Here is an 11,848-nt window from a genome sequence, read left to right as displayed (position 1 = left end):
ATTATATACTATATTTAAATGATCATATCTTATTTTTTCAATCAATGTGTACAAAAAGATCAACCTTCAGGAATAGCTTCCTTAAAAGTTTAGAATTTAAAAAGGGGATTCTATATAAAATTGGCTGCTCTATTCTTCCCAATGTTTTCAGTAAATCTGCTCTGAATTCTCCCCCACATATGCCTTCTTAAAATCCCCTGATGATCGCTTGTCGGCCTTTTGACTAAGATCAAGTGTAGTATCTGTTCTTATCAATTTAATATCTGATACGTCCTCTATCCGAGGACAATGTATTAAATGGATTTTTGGAAGTATGAGTTGGAATAGGATCTTGCTCCGTCCACTCCACACATCGACCTGGTATTGCAGTACCTCCAGGAATGGTGCACCTCCTCCAGGGAATAAGAGTGGTTTGAAAAGTGGACTTCTGCAGCTTTTCTTTTGTCTGTGGTTCTTGCTTCACTTTTACTCTTAGTCTGTTTCTATCGTTGCACACTCTCTCTGTCTTAAATGACTGGCCCCTGTCACTATTTCCTGAGGTAGGCTGTTGTTGTACTCTTAGTCACTCTAGAACTCTGATTAGTTTCTTTAAATCTCTTAATAAACAGAATCTTACTCCAGACTCACTGCAAGAACAAGTTAAAGAACTATCAACTTCACACATAGACAAAAACAAATAAACAAACAAACAAAAACAAACAAACAAACAAAAAAAATCCCCTGATGAAGAATTCTTCATGGCCAAGGAAAAGGCATGCCATTATGTGTTGAATTGTTCATCATTTATTAAATTGAATCAACACAGTTGTAGATAGACCAACAATAGATTTTCACAGTTTTCCTGCTAACCCGTTGACAGAGAGCATCGTGGTGTGACAGGGTAAAGGCTGGAAAAGAATAACCTTGTCCACTATAGTAAGATAAGTTTTCCTTGGTGCTGAATGGAAAAGTGGCCCCTAGTCTCATGGCATTGAATAAAATAGCTCTGGCAATCTGGTTAGGAGAGAGTGTGCTGAGGCTGGCTACTGTCAAGCAGAAGTAGGTTTTGTTTAACCTGAATCAAGACATTTAGTGCTGACACAGAAAAGTCCAAAGTGCACATCAGCAGGCATCTCTCATAATGACTTAAAGCTCTCTGGTAGTTATTACCGGCCCAGCTCTCCAGCCCCAACTGCCATTTCCTTGATGGAAGGCACTGCTTGATTTATAGCTAGGGTGAAATTATCCACCCTGAGACCGTACTAATTTTCTTATGTAACCTAAAGGAAAGTTTTGCCATTAGGGTATCACATTACAACTTTCCCAGTAGGTTTGTTCCATGAACTTTTCTGAATCTACACATTTCAAGTCATGAAAGATAAAAGAAATGTGAAGGAAAAGCAGGTGAGCTAGCTTCACATACTATCTGTCATTTCTCCTGTTGAGTTCACATCTGGCGTGATTTGATGGGGCTTTCTATAACCAAAGGTTTGTTACCAGAAGAAATGAATTTTGACTTCACTCAGGGTTCCTTGCTGTCTTCATGTTGTGACCAGATTGTATTTATACCTATGTATAAATAGATTTTATTTATTTATACCTATATTATTTTAACTATAAAATAAACAAGTAAAAGAGCTTTACACATATATACTACACAAATAAGTTCAGATATAGGTATAAGCTCATAAAGCCATACAAATCAAACAGACATCAATTGATTTACATAATGATTTACATATACATTTGCATTTGCGTTTAAATGTGGTAGTCATCTATAAAAGTTAGGTCATAGTTTAAGTGTAGCTCCCAAAGGTTCATGTGCTGGGAACGTGGTCCTTAATGTAACAGTACCTACAGGTGGTGGAACCTTTAAGAATTCAGTACCAATGACAGGTATTAAGGTCATGAGTGAAGTAACCACACAAGGTATCAATGTCACCTTGTAGAAATAGGTTGTCTTGCTAGGTTAGATGAGTTTGGCTTCTTCTGTATGTCATGCTATCAAATACACACACTCAGGCATCTATTGGATCCTGCAGTTTCCCTTCCCTCAAACATTTATTCCAATAATTCATATGGTTCCTATGTGATGGCAGTGAAGACTGTTCCCTGGACAATCCAACACTTCTTACTCATCTTCCTTGTTATACTTTTTTCCATATCACTTCCTAACTCCAGTTATGGTTTGTAATTTCATTTTAAAATGCATTTCAATTAAAACACAATTACATCATTCCCCTGTTCATGTTTCTCATTTCAGATCCTTCCATGTTCCCCCCTCACATTCAAATTGATAGTATCATCTGCTTTTATATTTTAACTATATATGCAAAAAGATATATATATATATTCTGTTGAGTCTATTTCTGTTGCTTGTGTGGATATTCTTTCAGGAACAACTACTTTGTATTATTAAGCCTGTCAGGAGGCTCATTCCTGGCAGAGGATATTACTCTCTCTCTCTCTCTCTCTCTCAGCAGTATTATCAGTTTCCTGTTTTTCTTTGTCTAGGTGTAGGATCCCATGAGATATTCCCCCTTCTGCATTAGCTTGTTTATTGAAACGTCAGAGTTCAGGTCTTGTTTATGCAACTATTTTTTGTTACATAATGACTAATATTACTCTGCTCTAAAGAAAAGGTGAAATTTGCTCTTTCTATTCTCCACATTTCAGAGTATTTTATAAACCTTCAAAAGATTGTATTGAGAACTCTCTAAGGTGGGTCCACTCAGGAGAGCACAGGCCTCAGAAGTGGCAGACCTTCCAAGACAGGGTCCTACGGGGCCTACATCTGCAGCCAGGAGGTGGGGCTGTTCCGCAGCCCTCTGCCAGGAGAGAACTGGTCTCTCAGGAGTGCTGACACAGTCTTACAGATTCACAGGAGGAACAAGCTCCAGCCACAGACAGCAAGAACATCTAACACCAGAGATTACCAGATGGTGAAAGGAAAATGCAAGAATCTTACCAACTGACACCAAGACTATTTGACATCATCAGAACCCAGTACTCCCAGCACAGCGAGTCCTGAATACCCCAACCCACTGGAAAAGCAAGATTCAGATATAAAATCATATTTCATTATAAATTTGAGATATGATTATATATCATATATATATGTGTGTATATATATATATATATATATATATATATATATATATATATATATATGCTGATTGAGGACTTTAAGAAGGACATTGATAACTCCCTTAAAGAAATACAGGAGAATACAGGTACACCGGTAGAAGCCATTAAAGAAGAAACACAAAAAGCCCTTACAGAATTACAGGAAAACACAATGTGAAGGAATTGAAAAATAAAAAAATAAAATAAAATAAAATAAAAAACAATCCAGGATCTAAAAATGGAAGTAGAAACAATAAAGAAATCACAAAGGGAGATAACTCTGGAGATAGAAGTCCTAGGAAAGAAATCAGGAGCCATAGATACAAGCATCACCAACAGAAAATAAGAGATGGAAGAGATAATCTCAGGTACAGAAGATTCCATAGAAAACAATGACATAACAATCAAAGAATATGTAAAATGCAAAAAGATCCTAACTCAAAACATCCAAGAAATACAGGACACAATGAGAAGACCAAACTTAAGGATAATAGGGATAGGTAAAAATGAATATTTTCAACTTAAAGGGCCAGTAAATATCTTCAACAAAACTATAGAAGGAAACTTCCCTAACCTAAAGAAATGATGCCCATGAACATACAAGAAGCCTACAGAACTCCAAATAGACTCAACCAGAAAAGAAATTCCTCCTGACACATAATAATCAAAATGCCAAATGCACTAAAAAAAAAAAAGATAGAATATTAAAAGCAGTAAGGGGAAAAAGTCAAGCAACATATAAAAGCATACCAATTAGAATTACACCAGATTTCACACCAGAGATTATGAAAGCCAGAAGTTCCTACTAATATGTCATACAGACCCAAAGAGAACACAAATGTGAGCCCAGGCTACTATACCGAGCAAAACTCTCAATTAACATAGATGGAGAAACTAAGTTGTTCCATGACAAAGCCAAATTTACACAATATCATGACACAAATCCAGCCCTACAAAGGGTAATAAATGTAAAACACCAACACAGGGAGGGAAACTACACACTTAAAAAAAGGCAAGAAAGAAATATTCTTTCAACAAAGCCAAAAGAATATAGTCACAGAAACATAATTCCACCAACAACAACAAAAATAAGAGGAAGCAACAATTACTTTTCTTTAATATCTTGTAATATTAACAGACTCAATTCTCCAATAAAAAGACATAGACTAACAGACTAGCTACATAAACAGGACCCAACATTTTGCTTCATGCAGGAAAACCACCTCAGGGACAAAGACAGACACTACCTCAGAGTAAAAGGCTGGAAAACACTTTTCCAAGCAAAGAGTCCCAAGGAAAAAGCTGTATTTGCTATTCTAATATCAAATAAAATCAACTTTCAAACAAAAATTATCAAAAAGTATAAGGAGGGGCACTTCATACTCATCAAAGGTAAAATCTATTAAGAAGAACTCTCAATTCTGAGTATCTATGCTCCAAATGCAAGGGCATCCATAGTCATTAAAGAAACTTGAGTAAAGCTCAAAACACACATTGCACCTCACACAATAATAGTGGGAGACTTCAACACACTACTCGCATCAATTGACAGATTCTGGAAACAGAAACTAAACAGAGATATGGTGAAACAAACAGAAGCTCTGAAACAAATAGATTTAACAAATATCTATAGAATGTTTTATCCTAAAACAAAAGAATATACCTTCTTCTCAGGACCTTATGATACCTTCTCCAAAACTGACCATATAATCAGTCAAAAAACAGGCCTCAACAGATACAAAAATATTGAAATAAACTCATGCATCCTATCAGATCACCACAGAGTAAGGATGATTTTCAATAACAACATGAATAATAGAAAGCCAAAGTTGAAATGGAAGCTGAAGAACACTCTACTCAATGATAACTTGGTCAAGGAAGGAATAAAGAGATTAAAGTCTTTTTAGAGTTTAATGAAAATGAAGCCACAACATACCCAAACTTTAAAAACACAAGGAAAATAGTCCTAAGAGGAAAATTCATAGCTCTGAGCACCTCCAAAAAGAATCTGGAGAAAGCATACACAAGTAGCTTGACAGCACACTTAAAAGCTCTACAACAAAAGCAAGCAAATTAACCCAAGAGGAGTTGAATTAACTCAGGGTTGAATCAACCAAGTAGAAACGAAAAACCTATTCAAAGAATCAACTAAACCAGCAGCTGGTTCTTTGAGAAAATCAACAAGATAGATTAAACCCTTAGCCAGACTAACTAGAGGGCACAAGGACAGGATCCTAATTAACAAAATCAGAAATAAAAAGACATAAGAACAGAATCTGAGGAAAGCTAAAATATCATCATATCCTACTACAAAAGCCTATACTCAACACAACTATAAAACCTCAATGAAATGGACAATTTTCTAGACAGATACCAGGTACCAAAGTTAAATCAGGATCAGATTAATGATCTAATATCAATATCCCCCAAAAATAGAAGCAGTCATTAATAGTCTCCCAACCAAAAAAAGCTGAGAACCAGGTGAGTTTAGTGCAGAGTTCTATGAGACCTTCAAAGAAGACCTATTTCCAATACTTCTCAAACTATTCCACAAAACTGAAACAGGAGGTACTCAACCCAATTCTTTCTATGAAGCCACAATTACTCTGATACCTAAACCACACAAAGACCCAACAAAGACAACTTCAGACCAATTTCCCTTATGAAGATTGATGCAAAAACACTCAATAAATTTCGTGCCAACTGAATTCAAGAACACATCAAAACAAACATCCATCATGATCAAGTAGGCTTCATTCCAGGGAAGCAGGGATGGTTCACTATACAGAAATCCATCAATGTAATCCACTCTACGAACAAACTCAAAGACAAAAACCACATGATCATCTTGTTAGATGCTGAGAAACCATTTGACAAAATCCAACACCCATTCATGATAAAAAGTCTTGGAAAGATCAGGAATTCAAGGCCCATACCTAAACATAATAAAAGCAATATACTGCAAAGAGTAGCCAACATCAAACTAAAGGGAGAGAAATTTGAAGCAATCCCACTAAAATTGGGACTAGACAAGGCTGCACACTGTCCCCCTACCTATTCAATATAGTACTTGAAGTCCTAGCCAGAGCAATTAGACAGCAAAAGGAGATCAAAGGAATATAAATTGAAAAGGAAGAAGTCATAATATCACTATTTGCAGATGACATGATAGTATGCATAAGTGACCCCCAAAATTCTACCATAGAACTCCTAAACCTGATTAACATCTTAAGTGAATTAGCTGAATATAAAATTAACTCAAACAAATCAGTGGCCTTTCTCTACACAAAGGATAAACAGGCTAAGAAAGAAATTAGGGAAACAAAACCCTTCACTATAGTCACAAATAATAAAAAATACCTTAGTGTGACTCTAACTAAGGAAGTGAAAAATCTGTATGTTAAGAACTTCAAGTCTTTGAAGAAAAAAATAGAAGAAGATCTCAGAAGATGGAAAGATCTCCCATGCTCATGGATTGGCAGGATTAATATAGTCAAAATGGCTATCTGGTTGAAAGCAATCTACAGATTCAATGCAATCCCCATCAAAATGCCAACTTAACTCTTCACAGAGTTAGAGCAATGTTCAAATTCATCTAGAATAACAAAAAACCTAGGACAGCCAAAATTACTCTCAACAATAAAAGAACCTCTAGTGGAATCATCATCCCTGACTTCAAGCTGTACTACAGAGCAATTGTGATGAAAACTGCATGGAACTGGTACAGTGACAGACAGAATGGAATAGAATTGAAGATCCAGAAATGAACCCACACATTTATGGTCACTTGATCTCTGACAAAGGAGCTAAAACCATCCAACGGTAAAGAGATAACATTTTTAATAAATGGTGCTGCCTCTACTGGCAGTTAGCATGTTGAAAAATGTAAATTGATCCATTCTTATCTCATTGTACAAAGCTCAAATCTAAGTGGATCAAGGAACTCCACATAAAACCAAAGACACTAAAACTTATTGAGGAGAAAGTGAGGAAGAGCCTTGAACATATGGGCACATGGCAAAAATACCTGAAAAGATCACCAATGGCTTGGGCTGTAAGATCAAGTATTAACAAATGGGACCTCATAAAATTGCAATGCTTCTCTAAGTCAAAGGACACTATCAATAAGACAAAAAGGCAAACAACAGATTGGGAAAAGATCTTTACCAATCCTAAATTTGATATATATAGGATATATATCCAATATATATAAAAAAACTTAAGAAAATGGACTCCAGAAAACCAAGTAACTCTATTAAAAAATGGGGTAAAGAGCTAAACAAAGAATTCTCAACTGAGGAATAATGAATGCCTGAGAAGCACCTAAAAAATGTTCAACATCCTAAGTCATCAGAGAAATGCAAATCAAAACAACCCTGAGATTTTACCTCATACATGTCAGAATGGCTATGATCAAAAGCTCAGGTGACAGTACATGATAGCCAGGATATGCAGAATGAGGAACACTCCTCCATTGCTGGTGGGATTGCAAGCTGGTACAACAACTCTGGAAATCAGTTTGGCGGTTCATCAGAAAATTGGACATAGTACTATTGAAAGATCCTGCAATACCACTCCTGGTCATATACCCAGGAAGATGCTCCAACATGTAATAAGGACACATGCTCTACTATGTTCATAGCAGCCTTATTTATAATAGCCAGAAGCTGGAAAGAACCCAGATGCCCCTCAACAGAGGAATGGATACAGAAAATGTGGTACATTTACACAATAGAGTACTACGCAGCTATTAAAAACAATGAATTTATGAAATTCTTAGACAAATAGATGGATCTGGAGGAAATCATCCTAAATGAGGCAATCCAATCACAAAAGAACACACATGATATACACTCACTGATAAGTGGATATTAGCCCAGAAGCTCAGAATACCCAAGATACAATTTGCAAAACACATGTAACTCAAGAAGAAAGAAGACGAAAGTATAAATACTTCAATCCTTTTTAGAAGGGGGAACAAAATACCTATGGAAGGAGTTACAGAGACAAAATTCAGAGCAGAGACAGAAGGAATGACCATCCAGAGATCGCCTCACCTAGGGATCCATCCCATAAACCACCACCAAAATCAGATACTATTGCAGATTCCAACAAGATTTTACTGACAGGAACCTGATATACCTGTCTCCTGAGAGGATCTGCCAGTGCCTGACATATATAGAAGTGGATGCTCACAGCCATCCATTGGATGGAGTGCAGGGTCTCCAATAAAGGAGCTAGAGAAAGTACCCAAGGAGCTGAAGGAGTATGCAGCCCCATAGGAGGAACAACAATATGAACTAACCACTACCCCCAGAGCTCTGTGGGACTAAATCACTAATCAAAGAAAACACGGTGGGACTCATGGCTCTAGCTGCATATGTAGCAGAGGATGGCCTAGTTGGTCATTAAAGGGAGGAGAGGCCCTTGGTCCTGTGAAGGTTCTATGCCAGGGCCAGGAAGCAGGAGTGGGTGGGTCGGTGAGCAGGGGGAAGGGGGAGGAGATAGATGATTTTCAGAGGGGAAACTGGGAAAGGGGATAACATTTGAAATGCAAATAAAGAAAATATCTAATACAAAAATAAAAAATTTAAAAAAAGATTATATTGAGTAAAGTAGGTCAGACTCAGAAAAACAAATGCCATGTGTTCTCTCTCATTGGCATTAAATCTTCAGATACGAATATATAACATGGAATTAACACAGGAGCCATGAAAGTATAGCAGGATCATGGATGTTTGTGAAAGCTGGGAGAGGACTAACAGGATACAGGTAATATACAAGTGAAAATGGAAAAAAAAAACTTGGAAAGGGGGAATGGAGGACAATATAGAAGGAGAAAGAGAGAGGAGGGACTAATAACAAGGTAGTATGATAAAGCCTCAAGGAATTATATTATTTTATATTTACTTAAAATGATGTACAATGCATACAAGTGTATGGGTATACACACACACACACACACACATATATATATATATATATATATGTATATATATATATATACATATATATATATATATATACATATATTTCTTAAATAAAGTTATGTCACTTGGGTTGAACAATGTTCCTCATAAGAACAATAGCCCAACAAAAACCCCAGTTATCAGGTGCAACAAACTTCCTTTTGAATGGTTGTTCAGTATAGCCCAATAAATCCCAAAACAATATAAACTATTTCTTGGATGCCTCTTAGATGTTGTAGGGAAGCCCTTATTCTTGAAGATACCACATACTGGGTCTATTACACAATGTCAGGCTAAGCCATCTCCTAGAGTGGAGATAAGAAGTATAGTCTATGAGGAAATATGTAACACTACTAAAGAGTTTAATGAGTTTGCTGATTAGTTCAAGAAGTCTGAGACATATGTATGAGAATAAATTTTAAGGGTGTGGGATAATGGTGCTAGGAATGTAAAACTGGATCAGACAGGCTGAATTTATTGATATTGGCCCACTGAGTGGAGATTCTTGGTTAAATATGGAAGCTTGCACAGTTTTTCTTTTTAAAGGTATCAGAAGTTTATATGAAGCATTTGTTGAAAGCTAGACTACTGAAACAGAGTTGAACATGCCTGATATTCTTTGGCTTAGTGTTGATGAAGGGACTGTAAGGTTCAGGGAATTTGCAATGTTAGAGAGGGTACTCTGTATAAAACTCAATCCTCCACAATGGGAAGGCCCAGAAAACATGCCCTTAACTAATTCTATAAGACACAAAATCGTGAGAGGGTTACCAGCACATTTGAAGAGTTTTGTTGTTTCCCTTTTCCTTGTGCCATACCTTAGGGTAAGAGATGCATTAAATGCAATGGGTTTAGGTGGGCCCCAAGGCACCAAGGCAGCAATGAGTGACTGAAGACAAGGTGATCATGTTTACTATAATGGGCAGCATAGAAAAAACAATGTCCATAATGGCCTGACCTATGATGGGCAGCACAGGCAAAGTGAATTTTACTGTGGCATCACTTGTATAAACATTTGGTACTGGTTAATCAATTATGGCATTTTGACATCAAGCAGGAGATAAGAAGTCTACTGCATTTTTGTTTGTCTGTATAAAAGGGAAAATTCTCAAACAAATGAGCAGTATGCTACATGGGATAGTGACAAAAGGGAATCTCAGTTTATGATACAATTTCCAGACTTGAGTCAGTATGAAGACTCAGAACTCTTTGAAAGAAAGGAGAGTTGGGTTCTGCTGACAAATGACCTTGATGAAACATCTTAATGTTTTGAGGTTAACCTTTCTCTAGTCTTTCCCCAGAGGGACCTGCAACATTTTACAAGGGCAACTATACACCATGAGAAAGGAAGCAATCAGACTTTCCAGCGTCTATTGGATACTGGTTCTGAATTAATATTGAATCCAGGAGATCCCAAGAAACATTGTAGTCCTCCACTTAAAGTATGGGCTTATGGAGATCAGGTGATTAATGGAGTTTTGGCTGAAGTCCAACACAAAGTAGGTCCATTGGGTCCCTGAACTCATCCTATGGTTGTTTCCCCAGTTCTAGAATGTGTAATTTGGATAGACATACTTAGAAGTTGGCAGTGAAAGACCCACAACGTGAGGACTCCCCCACGTTCTGACTCAAGAGAGGCGATACCCCAAATCACACATGAAAAATGGTCTTGATGCAAACTGCAAGAGGACTTTTATTCCAGGAGCACTCTGGGACCCACAGTCTTACACTACACAGGGGTAGAGGACCATGGGCCCTGAGTAGCTGGGTAACAGGGTATTTAAAGGAAGAAACTACAACTCAAGGGGGGAGGGTGTTGGAAAATACCAAAAATACCAGTTAAGAGTCATGAGGAAATCACAAGTCATAAGGAAAAATACCTGATAATTCTGTGATTATTTCTCAAGACAGTTTCTATGAGCCTCTAACAATAGCACATTTGCATAGCGGGTTCCATGAATGGTCAGGGTGGTCCTTTTTGAACAAACACTCCCTGAACCCAGGAAGCAAGTGGGTGGAGGAATGTTGCTAGGTCTTTTATGATTAGCATGCCTTGGAGCATTGAGTCACAAAGGTCACATTCTCAAGCCTGGGCCTAAAGGCCTAGAATTTTTGTTTTTTATGTTTCATTTTTTCAGCAGAATTCTCACATTGGTTCCCTGACTGGTGGAGTGAACACAATTATGATCGGAAAGGATAAATGGAAGTCAATGAAGTTGCTGCTACCAACAGAAATGGTGAGTCAAAGACAATAGTTTCTCTGGTAGAATTACAGAAATTAGTGCCATCATCAAGGACTTGGGAGTTCCAGGGGTGGTGGTTCCCACCACATCTTCCTTTAACTCTCCTATGTGGACACTGAAGAAGACAGCTGGATTGTTGACCATTTAAAATTTAATCAATTGGTGACTCCAATTTGAGCAGCTTTACCAGATGTAGTATCCTTATTTTATCAGATTAACACATCTCCTGGTACATGGTATGCAGCTATTGATCTAGCAAATGCCTTTTTCTCAGTACCTGTCCATAGGAACCAACAGAAGCAATTTGCTTTCAGTTAGCAAGGCCAGCAGTGTACCTTAACAGTTTTACCTCAAGGACATAATAACTCTCTAGCCCTGTATAATAACTTAATTAGAAGGGAGCTTGATCCTCTGTCTCTTCCACAAAAATATCATATTGCTCCACTATATTGACAATGTCATGCTGATTGGACCAAGTGAACAGGAGGTAGCAACCACTTTGGACTTGTTGGTAACACATACATTCATCAA

General features: G+C 37.3%; 1 non-coding gene across 1 annotated transcript; it reads left to right on the top strand.

Moving 5' to 3' along the window:
• Window positions 1-203: 203 nt before the first annotated feature.
• On the top strand, window positions 204-394 carry LOC115030227. The gene has a single exon (XR_003835830.1). It is a non-coding gene; the product is annotated as a U2 spliceosomal RNA (small nuclear RNA).
• The last annotated feature ends 11,454 nt before the right edge of the window (window positions 395-11,848 follow it).

Source organism: Mus caroli, chromosome X (assembly GCF_900094665.2).
Source record: "Mus caroli chromosome X, CAROLI_EIJ_v1.1, whole genome shotgun sequence".
NCBI classification, from domain to species: domain Eukaryota; kingdom Metazoa; phylum Chordata; class Mammalia; order Rodentia; family Muridae; genus Mus; species Mus caroli.
This window is presented reverse-complemented; position numbering and strand designations above follow the sequence as displayed.